Raw genomic sequence first — 21,286 nt, 5'->3', positions numbered from 1 at the left:
TAAGAGTATATCTCTGTAGCTTTAACATTTTAGGATTCTACGAAAGGAAAAAATCAATGAACTGTATGGTATCCTCTGGAAAGGATGGAGTCACTGCAGCATTTTCTCTATTAAAGGGACAAAATTCTATTACCATAAAACAATCAGACAAAAACAATAAAATCCCACCTGGAAGACAAAGGCCCTGCAAGTATATAGAGTGAACAGTCCCCACTACTTAAGGCTCTAGAGTTCTTTTTTTTTTTTTTCTGAATTTTATCTTGAAAGGTATATTCTTTTTCTCCCCTGAAGTCCTTTTTTTTTTAATGCCAAATGACTTCCATATAAAAACAAACCAATCAATTTGATAAACAATTGTTAGGTGGAAGGAAAGGACAGAATTAAACATAGTGGTATTGGTAGGGGCTGAAGGGAGAATTTTTTTTCCACTTCTTCATTTCAAGGTTGAGAAGCTTCTCTTAGAATAACATTTCTAGGCTCTTTATGACCCTTGCTTACTCCTCCCCATGGAGGGAGCTACAATTATTTGCTTCAGTCATTAGAGAACAATTTATAAGAAGAAATTCATGTTAAACCTAAATTTCAAGTTTGACCCACATTAACTACAGTTTAAAAACAATTTATTTACCTGTCCATCTATCCATACCTAAAAAACATATGCACAGGCACAAGCTATGTGCTTAAGCAACACTTGATGCCTGGATGATCCAGGAGATCAGAAATCAAAAGACTTAAATATGTAGACTGTTAAGTGAGTGGAAGTTTCTATGTACATGCAAGAAAGGGGTCTGCCAAGGAAGGCATAGCAACACAGACGGGTCCTGAAAAAATCCCCATTTCAGTTATTGAAACTCTCTCCATTTTGTGTCATACAGAGCTTCCATTTGGTGAACAAAAAACCATGCCAGTCAATGATCTGTCACCTATTTCTGAATGTTCCTTTGAGTTCAGACAGGACTTCTTTTAAAATCCTATCTTTCTCCAGCCAGCTCAAATGTCACCTCCTTCCTAAACCTTCTCTCCTCCTCACCATAGCTGCAAATTACCTCTTGTGCTCTTAAGATTCTAATCCCTTTGTTTCTACCACTCATTACTTATGATTTTATATAGAGTTGCGTGTGTACGTGTTCTTTTACTAGATGATAAGCTCCTTGACAAAAAGGTCTAAGTTACTGATTTTTATCTGAGCCATAATATCAACACAGTGTCTTATAGTTATTCAATAGATGTCGACAGGACTAAAACTTTAGAACTTACATAAGTTTAAAAAGATCCTCCCTCCTCACCTCTTGATAATGCAAGCATTAGAGAACAGATCTAATTCTTACCTTTCTCAGCTTTTAGTCTCATTTCTATAACAGGATGAGAATCACCCACCCCGGGAGCTGGCTTGATAAAACTCTCTAGAACAGTGCCATCTAACAGAAATATAAAAATGCTAACCACATATACAACTTTAAATTTTCTAGAAGCTACATTAAGACAATTAAAAAGACTTGTTTATTTGTTGTTTCCAAACTCATAGACACAGACAACAGTTTAGTGGTTACCAGAGGGAAAGGGAGAGGGGAGACAGAAAAAAAATAAAAGGGGTCAAATATATGGTGATGGAAGATTTGACTTTGAGTGGTGAACACACATGCAGTAGATGGATGATGTCCACAGAACTGTACACTTGAAACCGATATAATTTTATTAACCAATTTCACCCCAATAAATTTAATTTTAAAAAAAGTAAAAAGAGTGAATTTAATTTTAATAATAGATTTTATTTAACTCAATTTATCCCAAATAGTATCACTTTAACATGTAATTAATGTTTTAAAAATTATTGAAATACTTTATATTCTTTTTATCATACTAATTCTTTGAAAGCTGGTGTGTATTTTCCATTTACGGCATGTCTCAATTCATATCAGACACTACTTATTTACTATGAAAGCTAGTTACTTAACCTCAGTTTCCTCGATTTTAAACTGGGAATAACGGTATTTACCTTATAGGGATTTACTGAAGTTTAATAATATACGTAAAGGATTAGAATAGTATCTGGTAAATTGTAAGGGTTCAATAAATATTAAATAAATATTAACTGCCTTTACACCATCATCCTCTATTTGCTATATAAAGAAACTGAGCATATGAAAATAACAAGTGTATTTCCCAAGTACAAAAAACAAATCAATGCTGGTTCTATTCTCTTTTAAATAGTTGTCTATTAAACCATGCAGAGCAGCTGGGAGCAATGGAAAATCATATTTTTACTCATTTAAAATTCCAAAGTGCTAGCCAAATGGAGTTTGGGAGTTTGTCCAAATGGCAATATTCTTCAAAATGGTAGCTTAGAGAAATGCCATCCAGCTGTGTTATACTAACAGTCCTTTCACCCTACCACTTTCTTTAAGTTCTTTCCACAATTGCTGCAATGTTGCATCCATGTGAATTGGTGAAAAAGTATAACTCCTTAAGTTTAATTCTGCATTATTTGGGGTTATTTTTGTTGCTTTTTCTTAGCTGACTAGTGAAGTTGAATATTTTTGCATAAATTTGCAAAATGTCCAGCACCTAAAACCATCTTTGACATACTTGATTGTGCATTTCAGAAGACTCAAAGCAGAGAAGCAGCCATACAGAAGCAATGAAAGAACTGAAGGAACAATGGCCTAGGAATCGAGAAACCTGATTTCTGGCCCAGTGTCTATGATTAAATCACCACATGGCCTTGGGTCCACTTAAATTCCTGAGCTATATCTCAATTTAAGATAAGGTTGGTAGCCTGCAGTATTTAGGACTAAGAATTAAAATGTAGTATACCACAGCAATAACTCAATATGAAATTGCATCAGGTCTTAGCATTCTTGTTTAGCTCTCTTTAAGTGTTCTGGCAATAAGTTCCCCTTGAAAAAATGAGTATTGACAAAGTTTGGGGATAATTTCCCTTAACATCCAAATAATTAGAATACCTAGAAAAGCATAATAAGATTCCTCTTTCTGATATTTACACTGCTATCACTGAAATCCAAACAATCATCATATCCTCCAAGGTTAAGAATTACAGGACATCAGCATAAAGACAACGGGGCATCATTGACCACCTCCATGGCTCTCCTCCTACACCCAAATTCCCTGGAGCAAGGTTTGTGGGGGACAATATAGGATATTTAACAGATTCCTGACTTCTACCCACTAAATGCCAGTAACATTCCCCCAGTTATGACAACAAAATATGCCTTCAGGCATTGCCCAATGTCCCCAAAGGAGAAAAATGACCCTCAGTTAAGACCCACAACTCTGGATACTAGACCATGGCTACCCTAAATTCTTTTGGAATTAATATAACAGAGACCTGCAATTTTCAGGGTGTCACTGCTTATGACACAGCCTCATTAATACAACATGGAGTGATCAATTTCCATTGGCAATCGGGATTCTAGTTAATTTTCTAGTTAATTTGTAATTAATACTCATATAATGAGAAATACTCTGTAAAATGACCCATTACACTGCAGTGCTTATCCATGTATCTTTTTCAGAGCCCAAACAATGTTTTCACACAAATAGCGATTTCAGTAGCTAATATTTTAGATTAAAATATTTAAATTTTAGAGCTCATTATATATATGCTTTCCTTTTTATTATGGTGACATTGGTTAACGAAATCCAGTAAGCTTCAAGTGTACAAATCAACAGTAAGTCATATATATATCGCATTGTGTGTTCACCTCATAGTTAGGTTTCTTTCTGTCACCACATTTGACCCTCTTTAAATCATTTGCCTCCCCCCTTCCCTCCACCCTCTGGTAACCACTAGTCTATTGTCCATGTCCATGAGTCTCTGTTTATCCTGTTTGTTTGTTGCTTTTAGGTTTATATCCCACATATAAGTGATATCATGTGATTTTCAACTTTTTCTGTCTGGCTTATTTCGCTTAGCATGAGTATCTCGAGGTCCATCCATGTTGTCACAAATGGCAGTATTTCATCTCTTCTTATAGCTGAGTAATATTCCATTATATGTATATGTACCACAGCTTCTTTATCCAATCATCTATCACAGGACACTTTGGCCACCGTGAATAATGCTGCTATGAACATCAGTGTGCATATATCTTTCCATCATATATTTCTTTAATGTTAGCACCTTGGCTTTAATTTACTGATCAAAGTTTCCAATATACTACCCATCTACCACTTTATTCTCCTCCATCAAGTCCCCATGTTTCCTGTTACTCACCTAAGTAGTTGTATTTCTGGTTCCCAATGACTGGGCCATATATCCAGTTGTCCACCTTTTCATCTAAAGTTTTGACAGAGGAAAGATATTCTATTTCCTTGGGTCTGTGCACATAAGCAAATTGGGAAGGAGTACTAACAAGACTGTATCAGCCATAAAATAACAGGATCAACCAAACATACTGGGAATATCTACTCTTTAATGCTAGGGGGACACAAAAAGAAATACATATTAGACATGAAAGAATCACAAAATAAGAACAACCACAGAAAGAATCACATCAACCACATAACCAAAGTCATTCAGCTGGCTAATTTGACATGCTGATAGAGGAGCATTCGAGTAAGGGTATCCTGATTGCAGCTACAGATGAAAAACTACAGTTTAGAGCTACATTTATGGGCTTGAGACTCAACACCTAGAAGACAAGACAACAATGTGATAATGGTGGTTACCTCTGAGGAGCAAGTTGAAGGGGCACTTTCACTTTTTAGTCAAGATGCTTCTATATTTTTTAAAACATGAACATGTAGTCATGTGTTATTTCTGTAATTAAAATCCAGCATAGGTAAAGCCAAGAGAGAAGAAAAAATCTCAGAGGGAGAGAGTATAAAGAGAGAAAAGGCAAAGAACATGTTATTTCCAAATATGGACATAATTAGGGGCAGAAGGAAGCAAAAGCAAAGAAACAGCAGTGGGACAGGCTGGCAGAAAGAGAACTAGGAGGATATAACAACTCTGTGGCCAAGGGAGGGAAGTTTCAAAAAGGAACTGAACTGTCAACAGAACCAAAAGGGGAAAGGAGGAGAGAAATAAGATGATAAAACAGAATTTAGATCTGAAAGAGGCTTCTTAAAAATTATAACCTTCTTCCTACATCATGCCCCTCAATCTTGTGATAACTGAGGCCCAGAAAGGTTTAGTGGCTGACAAGACAGGTATTGGTAGCTAGAGAGCACAGCAGAGGGATACTGCAACGTATTTATGGATAGTCTAGTGAATGGATCCAGCGGAAAGAGAAGATACCAGAATAGAAGGAGGGTAATTGGATAAGTAGTATCTGGAATAGACAGGAAGAGATGGGACTGAAGGCAGAAGCAATAAAAAAATAATATGACTTTTCCTCTGAAGCTGGGTAACTTGTGTCCTGTTTCATTGGGCTTGTTAGATTAGGAGGTTAGGGAAACCACTTAGACAGAGTACCTGGGTTTCCCCCAGAACTCCACCCTTGGCACCTTTCCCATCTCAAACTATACATATACCCTAGGCTCTATTTACCATCTATACATGAAAGAATCCCAAATCTGTATTTCAGCCCAAATGCTCTCCTAAGCCCCAGACTCAGGGGAGATAAATCTTTACTTATATATCTGTTATTATCCAAATTGTTATCTCCATCACCACAATTCTACTCCTAGTCCAGTGCTCTCTGTCTCAGAGAAAGGTACCACATAATAATTTTAGGCAAGTTATTGAACATCATCTCTTATTATATCTTTGTAAGCAAATGGGAAAAACATTCGCTGGATGACAATAAAGTTAAAGTCACAACTGTTAGAGCAGCCTCACCCATTGAGTGTCCATTAATGGATTAATAGTACATTGCAAAGTCTCCAATTAGCCTTGTTCGGCTCCATGCCAAGGGTAGCAGACAATAATAAGCGACCCCCAATAATGACTACCTCCTGGTGTTCATGCTCTTGTATAATCCCCTTGCCTTGAGTGTGGACAGGACCTGTGACTAGCTTCTAGCCAACAGAATACAGCAAAGGTGATGGAATATCACTCCCATGATTAGGGAGGGTGGGTGTGTGTGTGTGTGTGTGTGTGTGTGTGTGTGTGTATACAACTTAAAGCAGCTTAAGACAATGATAGAAAAGATGTTATAAAGCAAGCATTAGAATTCATCTGGCAATTAGTTAAAGGAGGTAATAGAAGCAGGAATTTAGAAGAGGGAAACAACACATCATTATCAATATTATAATTATTGTTTGATAATATAAAAATGAGTATATTCAACACTGGGGCTCAATTTCACATTACTGAGCACAAGCACTCAAATTTTGAAAATGTGGAGGTAAAAAAATTCAGATAAGCTGAGCTATTTCAGGAGCTTTTTAGTAATAGATTACATTTTACAGATGAAGAAATTCAGGCAAAGGAGGGTTAAACAATTTGTTCATGATTACAAATCAGTAAGTCAATTGTACTGAGAAGCAGAATTTCTCTTAATCTAGAACACTAATGAAAACTGACATTACTTTTCTAGGTTACAATGGCTGCTTTGGGTTAACAATGTTTTCACTAAAATAATTTGAAATCCTGAGTCATCCTTTACTTTTTGTCTTCCTCCGAAGTTTACCAATAGTTTACATCTTATATCCAGACCCTCATAATGTTCCACCTGAATCTCTTTCAGCAATCTCCTAACTAATCTTCCCAATTCCAGTATCTCCTTCCCATCTGTCTTACATAGCTCTAACCATGACATTGTCCCCCATTACTTACAGAATGAAGTTTGGGAACCAGAGTTAAATTCAAGTCTTGGCTCTACCATTTCCTCACTATGTGACTTAGAGCCTCATTTTTCTAATTTATGAAATGAGGATAATACCAACTGCCTCGTATGTCCTGGTTTTCCTGGGTCAGTCCCTGTCTATGCCTACCCCATCTGATTAGCACACTGCTTCACTCTCAAAATTTCCCTGGTTTTGATAATAAATCATCTGATCAATAAAGTGTTGTTGTAAGGATTTAATGAGACAATGCGTATAAATATAACAGACCTGGCGTGATGCTTTTCTGACTCCCTGACAAAAATCATTATCTCCAACATCAACAACTATAGAAGAACCTACCCCATATTACATGGTCTACCTCAGAGGCCACCTCCTCACCTTTGTCTGTCTCCTATTAGTATTCTAAACCTCTCTTAGAATGTGTCTCTAGCACTTGCTTGGATAGTGATTACTTGTGCACGTTTTAACTTACTCAGAGACTAGCTATGAGGACAGTTTCTGCCTCTGATTCCTCTTAGTCCCACATGTGACACCTAGCAGTGTCTTCCACACAGAAGATTACATTCTTCAATTTAGAAAGAATCAAAATTTTGGCCACAGAATTTCACTTATCCATCAGCTGTTTATTCAAGCCTTCTGTTTCTTACTCCCCTAAGATCATTTCACTTGCTCATTAGTAATAGGAAGTTTCCTTCTTTCACAACTGGTTACCACTCTGATTGTCTTGCGTGGTGGTGGTGGAGGGATTCTTAGAGTGATGGTCCTAGGAATAGAAAGTAACCAAGAGCACAGGTTCTAGAGCTAGACTGCCACTCATAACTGTATCTCTATCAGTTACGAGCTCAGAACCCATATAAAGCACTTGGGGAAAAGCACACAGTAAGTATCCAATAAGCGATAGCTATTTTTATCTGTTCTCTTCTTCAACCTCAGTCAAATCAGAATGCTTTACTAAGGAGTGAGGCCTCTCAGCAACATCCTCTACACAGGCAGCCAAGTACCAGCTCCGGCAGATACAACCTCCAAGGCTCAGGTCTTCCCTGTCCATCTTTCTAGAATGCCTGTTTTCTTGTCCCAGTTTCTCCCTCCTTTACACCTAGGCCAAGCTGAGGCCATTTCTAACAGTTTCTCTGACCACCAGCGAAGACGAGATTCCTTCTGTCTGACTCTCTAAGCATAACTTCTAGGTCCAGGTTCAGGTTCAACCTCAAACCACACTCCAGGTAGCTCCTCATGCTCCATGGTTTCCACAGCCAGAAAAATCTCTCAAAAATTGTATGCTTTATGATTCCAGTCTTTCTACACCTATCTCTACCCTGAAATTACTTAGCCTTTCTCCTTTCTCACAACTGCTCTCATCACTCCAGTCTCTGCCACTTGCCCATCTTATGCATACAATTAAATATCCAAGTAAAACCTGTCTTGCTTCTTAATTCATTGTTAAGTTTTCTACCATCCACCTCCTGGCTAAAATTTCAAATATTAGAGAACTAGGGTCAGTTAAGATGGGCTAGTGACTCGTCTCTAAACATACAAAACTGAGCGAAGAAACTATTCATTAAACCAAATCAAGAGAACTTTCAGCTGGACATTCCTTTTACTTCTTGTATCTCAGGCAAAGGCCTTCATTTTTTGGGGGGGTGGGGCCAGGAGGAGTGAGCTAAAATGATCTTGAAGCATTTGAAGACTTAATTTAATCATAACTTTATTATGTAAATATCAGGCTATTTATATCTACTCTACTTCAAATAAAAGACCATACCTGCAGTCCTCCTCAGGTCCTTAAGCAAAATGCTCAAGAAATGGTAGCCTAGCATTCACTGGCAATATTTTAAAAAGTTAAGCAAGAACAACTATTTATCCAGACACTGAGACACTTAATTGTTTAAGTGTGGCCTAGAATAAAATTACTATGCTACTTAGGTATTAAAATACCCACAGATCAAAACTAATGACATAATTAAAATTGCTTCATCAAAAAAAAATAAACCTAATAAAACCATGGTCTTTACCTAATTTTATTTCACTTACTTTTTAGCATGAAGCTTTAACAAAGCCACAGCTCCTCCCCTGAGCCCCCTGGCCACAATGAATCCCTGGTAGCTTTCAGGGGTCCTTGATGTGCCCAGACTCGGCCTCCTGTGCTTCAGACCTGACCTCTCACCTCAAACACTATTACACCTTTTATGCCTTAGTATAATAGAGTCAAGAAAAGAATTGAGTGGGATATAGGTTTTATTTAAATTTTGTTATTTAAAGGCATTAATAGTTTTTGTAAACAAGTCAAGTAGTATAGAAAGGTGTCAAGTGAAAATGAAGAACCCCTACCCCTGCCACCCCCAGTTTCCAAGGTAACAATGATAACCATATCTTGTATATCATTCCAGAAAATGTCTACACATATGTAAGTGTACATATATACAAACATTTATCTATCCTCTACCTCCCCTTCTTTCTGTTGTACAAATAGTATCATATAATTCTTCACTTTTTTCCCACTTAAAACATAGGTTGGACAGCATTATCTGTCATTATACGTAGTTCTATGTCACTCCTTTTAATGAAATGTACAGCATTTCATAGTGTGTATACACCATTATTACTATAACCAGTCTCATGATGGGCATCAAGATTATCAATAGTAAAAATAAAAAATGACAACAAGGTAACTAACATCCTTTAGCAAATGACTTTTGTGCAGTTCCTTTTTAGACTAGATTTACTGGGACAAAAGGTATACATATCTTACATTTTGATTAGGATTTCCAAACGGCCCTCCAACTGGTCTCTAACAATTTATACTCCCACCAACACTGCACAGAAGTGGGCTTTTAAATCAATCACCTAAAGTTCCTGCAGCTCAAATAGGGACTAGATATTTAACACAAAAATAGCAGCTCACTGAGGATTTTGTTACACCTTTTATAGTCTAGAAAACCAAGTGCCACAGCTGGTGGCAGCCACACCTTGCTATGATTAGCCTTGCCCCTATCCGAATGCAAATTAAGAGGGTGCTATTCCTAAGAATTAATCCAGCTCTTGAATAATGAATTGTTTAGGTTCAGAAATTTTGTGCAGTGAATTCAGTATAGAAGAGAAACCTATACAGCTCCTGGTAACATACCCACAATTATCTCTAACACCAGGAGTGCTACATAACAGTGTGATAAAAGTTAGTTTCCACTCACCCATAATTAGTTAAAGACATTGGCAATGGAGACATACTTTGAATATGTAAGAACTCAGTAGGTCCGCATGTTCGTGGCATGGGATGATCTGACAAAGAGATTTTGCTAGTTAAACAGAATATCTGTTGTCTTTTTTCCAGTGATAGTGAACATCTATAAGCATCATTGTATACAATCTAGTGAATCACATCTAGAATAACACTTGTCTAACATTTGATATTTTGTAAAGCAACTTAGCATATCTTACCTCATTTAAACCCCATGGCAATTCTGGTAGGAAGGCAAGGCAATTATTACTCATTAAACCAAGACTCGATTAGCACATAGGATGTGCTGGGCACTCTCTGCTAGGTAGGTAGTACTCGAAGATGAACTAGACACTCCCATCTCATTCATTGTCACTCTGCCCTATCCAGTCTATCCACAAAGCCTTTACATTGCACTTAGGAGACTTAGTAACATGGCCTACAAAACCCTGTGTGACCAGCGACCTACCCAACCCTCCAATTTCATCCTGTGCCCCTGTATACCTCACTCACTGTGGCCCACCCACACTGGACCATGCTGGGGAAGAGTCCAGGCTCTTTCTGTCTCAGGGATTTCCACTTCATTTTCTATGCCTGAGATGCTCTTCCCCCAACTCTTCACCTGGATAACTCCTACTCATCTTCAGTCTCAGCTGAACTTGTCACTCCCTCCCAGACTCCTCCTCCCAATAAATTATGCCTCATTTATTATTCATTTCATCAGACTTTACTTCATAGCACTCACACTTCATAATGAAATATTTGTGTATTTATTTGCTTGCAACCCAACTCTCCCACATGACTGCAAGGCTTAAGAGGGCAAGAATTATAATTTCTGAGGTCACTGCTATAACCCCTGCTCTTACCCAATGTAGTGTCTGGCACACAGCACACGCAAAAACAGAAGTAGCAAACAAATACAGCCAATACCTTCAAGGAGTATACAATATAGTGAGGAAATACACAAAGAAGGGAAAAACGAATTTTACCAGAGGATGGGTGAGGTTTTGAGAAAGACTGCAGAGAAGAGACAACTCTTGAGCTGATAGCTAAAAGGTGAGTAGGTATCTGCCAGCAATGTGACCTACTGAAATGATCTAGGCCACCAGGGATGGATTGCACGTGAGGAAGAGCAAGGACTGTGTAGTGCCCCACAGACTTTTGGCTTTGGTATCTGGGTGGATGGTGGTGCACTTATTTGATACAAAGAATGTAAGAGAAAGAGGCTCTATTATTATTTATTACCAGTAGAACCCAAGGGAAGGAAGGCACTGGCAGAGTTGAGAATTTGGATGGTAGTGATTCCTCTATCCACCTGCCTCTCAAGCTAAATAGGAAAGATCATGATTTCAGCCTGGGAATATTCAGTGCTGAGTCACAGGTGGCCACAAGTGAGGCCAGGCCAAGGGAGGGCAGTGGAAAGACCAGAAGACTTAGTACAGACAGGGTAAGGGAGGTTCTCTACATCTGAACACTTTTTTGGCCAGAAGATGTCAATGATGTAATTTAGTGTGCTTATCTTTTTTTGTGAGGGCCAGAAGGAATAAAAGAAAAAATCAGTGTCCAGAGTATCTCACATGCCTGATAATACCCAGTTCATCTCTACTGAATGGTCTCTGTCCTGGATTTATTTCTAACTGCTCTGTGTTGCAATTTCTGTGTTGCTCTTCATGTAAGTAGTCAAGATAGAAATCCTAAATAAATACAATAAAATACTACCTAACGTCTGAATGATATTGGGTTGAAAAACATCAAAATATGCCATTACTAAGGGAATTACCTCATCCTATTAACTCAATAGCTTCTTTGGTCTGACCACAGGTCTATAAATACCTGTGTATTAACAGAAGGTAGGAAGAATAAGAAGAATCTGGCATCTGGCCACCTGTAGTGAAACTTTCTAGTCTCTCCTCCATCTCTGCCCACCATATACAGAAGAGCCTTACATGAAAAAGGAAGTTTTGAATCATAATTCTAATCTAAACATAAGAACCTACCATTTATTTCAAAAAAAAAATGCTAACAGAGTGACGGGAAGAAAAAACTCACTCAGGAAGCCTCAATGACAAAACAATTCTTTGGGTGAAAAAAAAAATTGAACTTGTCAAAGTATCAATATAAAGCATAGTATGAAAAGACTAACACTTAGCAGTAGGGCTAAACAGGCAGACAGACTGGCAGCGCACCAGGCAGCATGGTTCATCAGGAGCCCAGGGCCCAATCCTGGCTATATGCACTATGTGACAGCAGTATGACCCAGAATAAGTTTCACCAGGCCTCAGTTCCCTCCTTTGCAGGATGAGGCATTTGCAATAGATCACCTCAAAAGACCCTTTCCAATTAATAAAAACATCCTTTTAAGAGTGTATCGTTTTGTTTGTTTGCTGCTGCAAGTATTATACAATCTAAGCAGATAAGACAGGCTGGGCATTTTGGTGATTCTCATTTTCATCTACAACTGTGGAAGGTAAATATTATCATATCTTTTTGCACATTATAATAGGAAAGGTCAACATTTGTGAGTGCTTAACAAGTGCCAGGCAACGTTCAAAGGCCATATATATACATATTAACTCACTTTATCCCCCAATAATCCTAGGAGTAGGTTTGATTATTATTAACCTCATTTTACACATGAAAAGGGTGAGGCACAAAGAAATGAAATAACTTGCCCACTACTAGCAGTGACCAAGCCAGGCTACAAACCCAGGGAGGAGTGTGTCTCCAGAGACTACATTTAACTCCAGAGGAGACAACTGAGCCTTTTGGAGTTTAGGTAACTTTGACTACCAAACTGGCAGAGCTGGATTCAGATCCAGGTGTACTGGATTCCAAGGCCCATGTTCCTTCTATAGCCATATGCTTGAGAAGGAATGCTGGCTTTGAGAGAAAAATTATCTGAAATATTGTTTTCTTTGCTCCTTACTCAATGCTTTACATCATAGTCCATCCTCCACCTATCTGCCCCCCTGAGGAGCTGTAGAAGGGCAACAGTGCAGAGAAACAAAGAGCTCATCTCTGTACCTGTAGGTAAGAAACGGCCAGATAGAGAAAAAAGGGGACGAGGGACTCTTTTTCTTTATTCCTGCTCTAACAACATGACTTTTGTTTGAGTCATGCAGATGCTAACGTTTTGGTCAGGAGCAGATGGCATTTCTTATGCAATGGTGGTCCAACTATGCAGCCACAGAGCTATCCAGATTTCACACTGAAGCTCTGTCATCTATCCACTGACTACTGTGATGCTCCCCTGGCCTCCATGTGTTAGCTAAATCACCAGAGTGTTTACAAATACACTGTGCCAATAAACAAACAAACAAACAAACAAACAAATAATAAGCTGCAAGGTTGAAACATGCTTCTTTTGGATCTGAAGCCAACAGAACAGTTTCTCATTACAACTATTTTATTATAATTTCCCTCGACCTTATTTTTATGCTTACTCTGACATATTTAGCCACCTCGCCTCATTATGTAACTCCCACACTAGATTAAGTGATTTCCCCATTTTTGTACAATCTCTCTGTTCCTACTCTCGCTCCTAAAAGAGTTTTTAGAAGTCAATAGGAGAGATAGCCAAAAATTACAAGACTACTTAAGGAAATATTAATAGCAAAAAAATGCTCTAACCAAACCCTCAGGGGCGTGGTTTCTTCTTTCTTTCTTTCTTTTTTTTTTTTTTCAGTTTGGAGATGGAAGGGCCACAGACTGGCTGAAGCAGCTGTCCAGAATTCACTCCTTGTGGAAGGCACTGTTATTTTATATATCTTTTTCAAAGTACCTGTTTTCTGATTATAGAAGGAATACATATTCATTGTATAAATATTAGAAAATAAAAATATAAAAAATAACTGCATCTTACTACCTGGAGATAGCCACTTTATCAACTTTGTTTCATTTCCTTCCATTCTGTATTATCACATAGGTGTGTATGTAACATGAAACACACAGAAATACATATAAACCCACATTTAAATTAAAAGCCAGAAATGGAATAATCCCATACTTTTCCATTATATCATGAAGATATAACTATTGATAATTTGAGATTTGCTTTCCCCAACCCCGCCATTTAACATAGGAATCTATTTCTATGTTAATAAATAGAACTCTACATTATCATTTTAGTAACTATAGTATTACACTGTATCAATGCATCAGAATGCCAAATGCTATCACTTTTCCCACTACAGAAAATGTTGCAATCAATACCCTTACTGATACATCTTTGTACACACCCTTCATTATTTACTTAGGATAAATTCTCAGAAAAGGAATTGCTGGGTCTAAAAGGTTTTGATAAATATTGCCAAATTGACATTCCCATCAAAAATGTGTGAGTGTCCATACCAACACTGAGTTTGCCATTTCTTTTTAATCTTTAATCAAATTTTATTGGAGAAAATGGTATGCCATTTTAATTCCCCTTCCTTTACTACCAAGAATATTTTTACATGTTTATTGGCAATTTAAATTTTTTCTTGTATGTATTTTCCTATTCCCACCCTTTGCACATTTTTCTAGTAAAATACTCGTATTTTTCTTACTGCTCTGTAAGTCTATGTATTAAGGACAATGAGTCTTGTTGCAATTGTTTCTAGTTTTCCCATTAACTTTATTTATGGTTTTAAACGGAAATTTAAATTTTTCATATAGTCGATTATACTAATCTTTTTCTCTCAGTCTATCTTTTATATTATGCATATAAATATCTTCTCTACCCTGACATTATTAGTCTCCTATATTTTTTGAGTACCTTTATCATTTCTTTTAAAAAAAAAAAAAAACTTTTGATTCTTTAATGTAGCAGTTCCCAAACAGGATTAAACATCAGACTTGCTTATAGAGCTTCTTTAAATGTTCAGGTCTTAAGACTGAATCACAATTTGCATGGATGAAATCTGAGCTGGCAATTCCGATGCACCTCTCCCTTTATTAATAAATTATTTTGATTCTTCTAAATTTACATTGGTATCATTTACCCAAATGATTTCAGCACATTTGTTAAGTACTAATTTCATGAATTTGAAATGCTACCTTCATCTATTTGGTAAACTCCCTGAGAGCAAAGACCATACCTGTTTTTATTAATCATTACATCTCTAAGGCCCAGCATAGTGCCTGGTGCACAACTGGTGCTTCATAAATGTTAACTGAATAAATAAATAACATCTGACAACACAAGTCTCCAACTTCATCCCATTCCAAACTGGTTTGTCTTCTCGTCAACATTTGTTGACTATTAGACCAATAAAACTGATGTTATTAATAATGACCCTGCGTTATCAAAAATGTTAAATTATGCCCAGTACACTCTGTTTAAAGTGGCGAGGAAATGTATTAGAGGGCTCCATCAAATGAAGTCAAAATAATAATGCTGACCATGTTTAAGAGGTATGGGAATTCTGATCCAATTCTCAATGGAGGAACTAGACAGCGTTGACCTGCAAGACTAAGGAGCTTTGGCTTTCTCTAGCTCTCAGAGTTTCTCAGCTAGCTCCAGAGACTGACTCAGAGCTTCCTTGAGCTGAATGGCCCACACACACAATCTTCCATGAGCCCATGGAAAGAAAATTGGAACAGGGAATAGGGAAACCTGAATTTTAGTTCTATCGCCACTATTAACCTGTTAAGTGGCGTGTCACTTAACCTCTAGGGGTTGGGCTACACGTTTTCTAAAGATCTCTTCTGCTCTAAATCTCTACCTAAAGACTCAGACAGACTACCACAGGGCAGGTCTTCCAAGGACCACAAGAAATTCTCTCCACAGAACAAGGTCCCAGTCCCGCCCACGCTATAGCAAAATAATAGTGGTAGTGGGGTGGTGGTGGTGGTAGTAGTAGTAGTAGTAGTAGTAGTAGAAAAGTGTAGTAGTAAGAACAACAATAGCTGTCACTAAATTTTACCAAGTACTTATTATGATACACAATATTCTAAACATCTTACTACTAATAATAACGGCACACACACTTATATGGCACTTAATATGTTCCAAGTGCTTTGCATATATTAACTTAATTAATCTTCATCACAGCCCTATAAGGTGAATTCTATTATTATCTCTATTTTACAAAGGAGAAAACTGAAACACGGAGAGGCTAAGGGACTTGCACAAGGTTTCACAGCTACCAAATGATGGAACCAACTGAGTTGAACCCAGACCCATACTTTTATCTACTATACCGTATTGCTACTCAAATTATCACTGTACTATGCTTATCACCTCAGAGGTTGCACAAAACAAAAAATAAGTAGAGTTACTTATGTGGAATACTCCCCTCTTTGCTAATGGTAGAAAAATTAGGTTTTACTCCAGTGTAATTTTAAGCAGATCAGATTTCAGGTACTGAGATAGCAAAATATTTTATTAATAACGTTTTTATTAAGAATTGTTATCAATTAAAATGTTTGTATTATAAAACAAATCATTAACTACTACTGACATTTCCATTAATCACAGAGAAAACACATAAGCTCTTTAAATATCATTAGGAACAAAACTTTAGATCCCCACCTGCACAAACTCCAGTTCCATACTTTCAGAACTGGCTTTTAAACAGCATCTTGACAGCCCACAGGTGTTTCAAACAAGACAGGCCAAACCAAACATGGTACACTAACTTCTAGTATGTCCTTCTCACCACCTCCCATGTTCCCTATCTTAGTGAATGGTACCACTGGCCCCTGGCACCCAAACTGGGTGTCAACCCAGGCTCGATTCCTCCCACATTGTCACAGAACATTTCTAGACTTCATCCCGTTCTCTCTCTCCTTGCTGCCCCTGCTTCTGCTCAGATCATCACCTTCTCTTCCCTAAACCACTATACCAGAAACTTCCCAAGTGGCTCTTAGCTTTCATTCTCTCCGGCTCCAACCCCACTTCAACACTGCCGCCAAAGTTATCTTTCTAAAACAAAATCTGATTATGTTACTTCCCTGTTTAGAATCTTTGTCTTCAGGATGAAGTGTAAAATCCTTCCTAGAACATACAACGCTCTTTATTATCTGGCCCCCAACTACCTTCCCTGCTTCATCTGAGGTTGTGCCCCACAGATCTCATAGGAGGCAAACGGCAACTTGGAAGTTCCCAAACAGTGCTTCTCTGTCTGCCCAGAATGCAATTCTCATTTGTCCATCTGGCAAACTCCTACTCGTTTTTATTAGACCAGCTCGAAACTCATAGTTCATTATGCTTTCCTCTGGGCTTCCATCGCCTTTTGCACCTCTCCCTATTTTAACGCTTTTTCAACCTGACACAATAATTTATTTGTCTGTCTCTCCCATAAGACAAGTAACGGTCTAGTGTTCCATGTCTTATTTGTCTCTGTATTCTGTTTGTTGAATGAAAGAATGTCTCAGGATTTAAACAAGAATATCCTAGCTGCTCCTGATAAATGCCCACTGTGTGAGTCAAAATGGGCATACAGGTCGAATCCCATTTCAACAAATGTTTTTAACTTGACAAGCCTGGTACATCAAAAATAGTTGTTACATTTGTATGGCTACATATTTGAAGCTATAACCAACAGGAGGCAGTTTTAAAAGATACATTAGACCACCAACAAACCTACCTGTGGAATATTTATAGACATGAGAGCTCTTCACTCTAATCCTTAACCTTCTGTGAATAGTACACCAATATGGGTACTGTTTGTCTACCAATTCTTAAGCCTACACTCCCTTGTGATAAACATAAAAATCCCACACACCCTGGAGATTCCAATACTCTCCTAAAGGGCCCAATCCTCGACCCCCACCAAAAATAAAAATAACTTTGTGCATGGTAGGAATTCACAGGTTCACAAGAGATGTAACCCATCAGGCAAGATATCATTGAACTTTGCTCTTAGGTAGTTCATAATATTAAAACAGACATTTTCCTTCTATCACCAAATATAAACATTGTGACATTAAATATGTTTTAAAGTCTTTAATGGGAAGAGGAAGCCAGGGAGGTGTTGACATCTGTTTCCCCCATTTTTGAGAAACTTATGATAGAAATTTACTGGAAACAAATGAAAAACACAAATATGAAAAAGTATCCCGTTTCCTCACATAAAATCTCCACGAGCACATGTTCAAATGAAGAGAGTTCTTTGAAAATGCTTCTGGCACTACGTTTTCCTGCTACTTCCTCCACTACCTCTCTATACTCACATTAAAATGATTTGAACTTCTAACCAGCAGTGACTTCTTTTAAACTAATATGCTTTGTCCTCGTGAAGACAAAGGGTTAAAGAAACAGCTGGCTGCCTGCCACTAGCTGGGGGAGGGGGGCATGGTTGGGTAGGGATGGAGGATAGGGAAGGAGGAAAAACCAGTTAGAGAAATGAGTATTAATTTCTTACCCTGCCACGTGGCCATGTTTTTCCTATCCTCTCCCACGTTAGAGTCACAGGCTCAGAGTTTCCCAGAGCCCCCCAGTTTTGTAGGGAGGCTTGAATGGGATGTAGATATAACAGCAGCTGTGTGGTCTTACTTTCTTGCCAGATGCTCAAGTCCTAAACCTGAAAACATAAACAGAAAAATGAATACCTAAATGAAAAAAATAATTCAAATCCTTGAAAATTATCTCCTGTCCCTCCCTGAACCTCTCTTTCAAAGATATACAGACACAGGCAGTGTCAAGTTCCCCCTAAGCAGCAAGGGATGGCTGAAGAAATATAGAATGGGGAGATCTAGAGTCAGTTTATATTGCCATTGAGTCACTGGATTTTCAGTAAATGGGTTTTGGAATCTCAAAGGATAGGTGGTTGGATGAGATAACCATCTTTCCTATCTTGACATTCTATGCTTTGGGGAATGAAGAGCAGCATAATATCCAATGACCTCCCCAAACCCCCAACTTTACATTAAAAAATATTAGTAAGGACAGCAAATTTTATGACTAAAGTTTAAAATAGATCTTGTATAGGAAAAGTGAAGAAAGGAAGCATAATAAAAAGAGTGATGCCCCCTGGGTAGCAGTTCTTCCTCTCTGCTTCATTATACTTTCCACACTTCACCAATGTCCTATAAGGAGCATATATTGCTTTTATAATTGGGGGGGAGCAAAAAAAATTAAAAATAAAATATTAATTTAAGTAATGCCAAATTAATTCAGCTCATTCCTACCTTTAAAATGTAAAATTTAGTCTTAGGACAATACTATTTGCAAGAATATAAAAGGCAGGCGCTAAGAATGGGAGAAAAAAAATGAAAGGTCTGACTACTTTGTTTGATTCAGAGGTTTAATATATTAAACACTTTGTCCATTTAAACAAGTTATTAATTAATAAATTGGTCTTCCTTATTTTAGCATAAGAGCCAACCTGATTTTTCTAAGAAAAAGTCCTCACCTTTTTGACCTGGTGAACAGCAAAGTAGATTGCTATTTACATAGCTTTTATACAAGCGACACCTCCACCCTGAATTGAAAGCGCTAGCGCACACGTACCGAAGACTAATATTAAGGCTAAATTAAGAGTCATTATTTTGATCTTCTTGATTTTTTTTTTAAGGACAACCGTGTGAACGTGTACACGAGTCCGAAAATCAGCGATTGAGAAAAGACAATGCTTTAGATAAGGAAAGGTTCTCGAAGTCCAAGAAAACTAGGAACTCACAAAGTCCCAGGATGGATTCACCAGGAAAAAGCGCTTGGATGACTTATCTGAAACCTGGGACACTGTTTTGAGTTTGTGTCCACCACCACTTTCCCCCCTCCCCGCATCGCCCCCCCTCCCCATTTCACGTGCAGTTAAATAGTACTGATCCGCGCCTGGCAGAACCAGGGGAAATTTAAAATCTCTGAAGTCCAACTGGGTAACTGCTAAAAATGTATGAAGTTTATGTAAAGCAGATTCTTACTGTCTTTTTATGCTCCACACTTCTAGATTTCCCTCTTATTCGAAGTAGCTTACACTGACGTTATCACACGGGCACGCGCACAATTTCACTTGGCAGTCCAGGAAACTGATTTGCTCTGAAATGTATAAAGGTAAACGCGCATCAGCGTGAAGGTAAACCTATGCGGAGTGCAAGCCTGCAAAGTCTGGAGAGGACCAGCTACTCGCGTTAAGTGGGAAAAGGAAAACTCGCAGCAACTACTTTTCTGAGAGTATGGACTCCACTTTGCTAAGAGCCACACCAACCTGTGAGTTCAGAGTAGGAGGGAGAAGAACAGGGCCTTGACTGAGCTTTACCAGTCAAAGCCACCCTACCCCAGTCCTAGAAAGGGGACGCCTGCAGCTAACCTCTCCCATTCAAAAGCGGGGCGGGCTTGGCGCTGCTCGAGAAAACTTTGCCGGGACAGAGCAACGACCCTTGCTCGAAGACGAAGGCTAGGCTACGGGGAAGATGCCACCCTGCACTGGCTAGAACTAGCCGATCTAACTCCTTCGACTGCCAGGCGGAGGCAGCCAGGCACCGGGAACCCCCACCTCCAGGGGGCCGAGCCAGCAGGGGAGCGCTTCCCCATGTCGCTGCGCCCAGGAGGTGCTCCAGGGGCCAACCGTCTGCGAAGGACCTGTTAGGGAAGGAAGAATCCATCTGTCTTTACCTGTCGCCGAGGTCAGGAGCGGCGGAGCCCGTGTCCGCCGGGGACAGGCCGAGAGCTCAAGTCGGTTCTGGCGTCCAAGTTGAGCTAGCGCCCCACGTAGCCGGCAGAGCTTCATTCACAGCCCTGACGAGAGGAGGGGGAGCTGAGCGGGCGCGCGGCTCATGTGACAGGCGCCTCGCCAAGTATCGCCGAGCACAGCTGACGTCTGCGCGTGCGCGCCCTTCCCGGCCCTCTCCGGGCACCTCAGCCGAGCGCGGAGGGGGCGACGCTAGCGGAGGAGGGGGCGGGCAGAGACGGCAGCGGTGAAAGAGGCGCTGGGAGGGGTTTCCGCGTGCGCAGCCGCAGTAGGCCGGCCCTGCTTGCTGCCATATTTAATGAAGACGGGGCAGGTCCTAACGCAGAACTAGGCGTGTCAATTGCTTTTGAAGGAGAAATATTGCATTATGTTTCACTGGTTAGAGCCTGCGGTACGTTTTGTTGGCCTTGTCCTTAGGATGAAACTGTTTATCCTGCGCTCCTGGTTTGTAGTAGAAAGTGAATACTAATTATATTAGCTCATGTATTTTGAGCCTCTAATTATATTGAAACACTGTTCCAAGCCCTTTTTTCATCTCATTTAATGCCCACAATAACCCCATTAGGATGCCTACTATTATTTCTCCACTTTTATTCATAAGAAAACTGAAGCACAGAAACGTTAACTTCTCCTAGCTCACACAATAGGAATAGGAATAATTACCAAATATAATGATACTTGTAACAGCCAACTTAACCCTCAT

The 21,286-nt window shown here is 38.9% G+C and overlaps 1 long non-coding RNA gene across 3 annotated transcripts in view; it reads right to left on the bottom strand.

Annotated features, from left to right (window-relative positions):
• The window catches only part of LOC105309054, an 82,201-nt gene extending 61,460 nt beyond the window's left edge, over positions 1-20,741 (bottom strand). The window contains exons 1-4 of one of the 3 annotated variants that reach the window (XR_002778209.1): positions 20,508-20,741; positions 19,817-19,931; positions 18,316-18,474; positions 9,942-10,029 (exon numbers count right to left, since the gene is read on the bottom strand). This is a non-coding gene — a long non-coding RNA (uncharacterized LOC105309054). The remainder of the gene's footprint in view (positions 1-9,941; positions 10,030-18,315; positions 18,475-19,816; positions 19,932-20,507) is intronic. The other 2 variants (XR_002778210.1, XR_897363.2) reach the window with 2 other exon arrangements.
• Positions 20,742-21,286: the final 545 nt, after the last annotated feature.

The sequence above is a fragment of the Pteropus vampyrus genome, unplaced genomic scaffold (genome assembly GCF_000151845.1).
Source record: "Pteropus vampyrus isolate Shadow unplaced genomic scaffold, Pvam_2.0 Scaffold663, whole genome shotgun sequence".
Lineage (NCBI taxonomy): Eukaryota > Metazoa > Chordata > Mammalia > Chiroptera > Pteropodidae > Pteropus > Pteropus vampyrus.
This window is presented reverse-complemented; position numbering and strand designations above follow the sequence as displayed.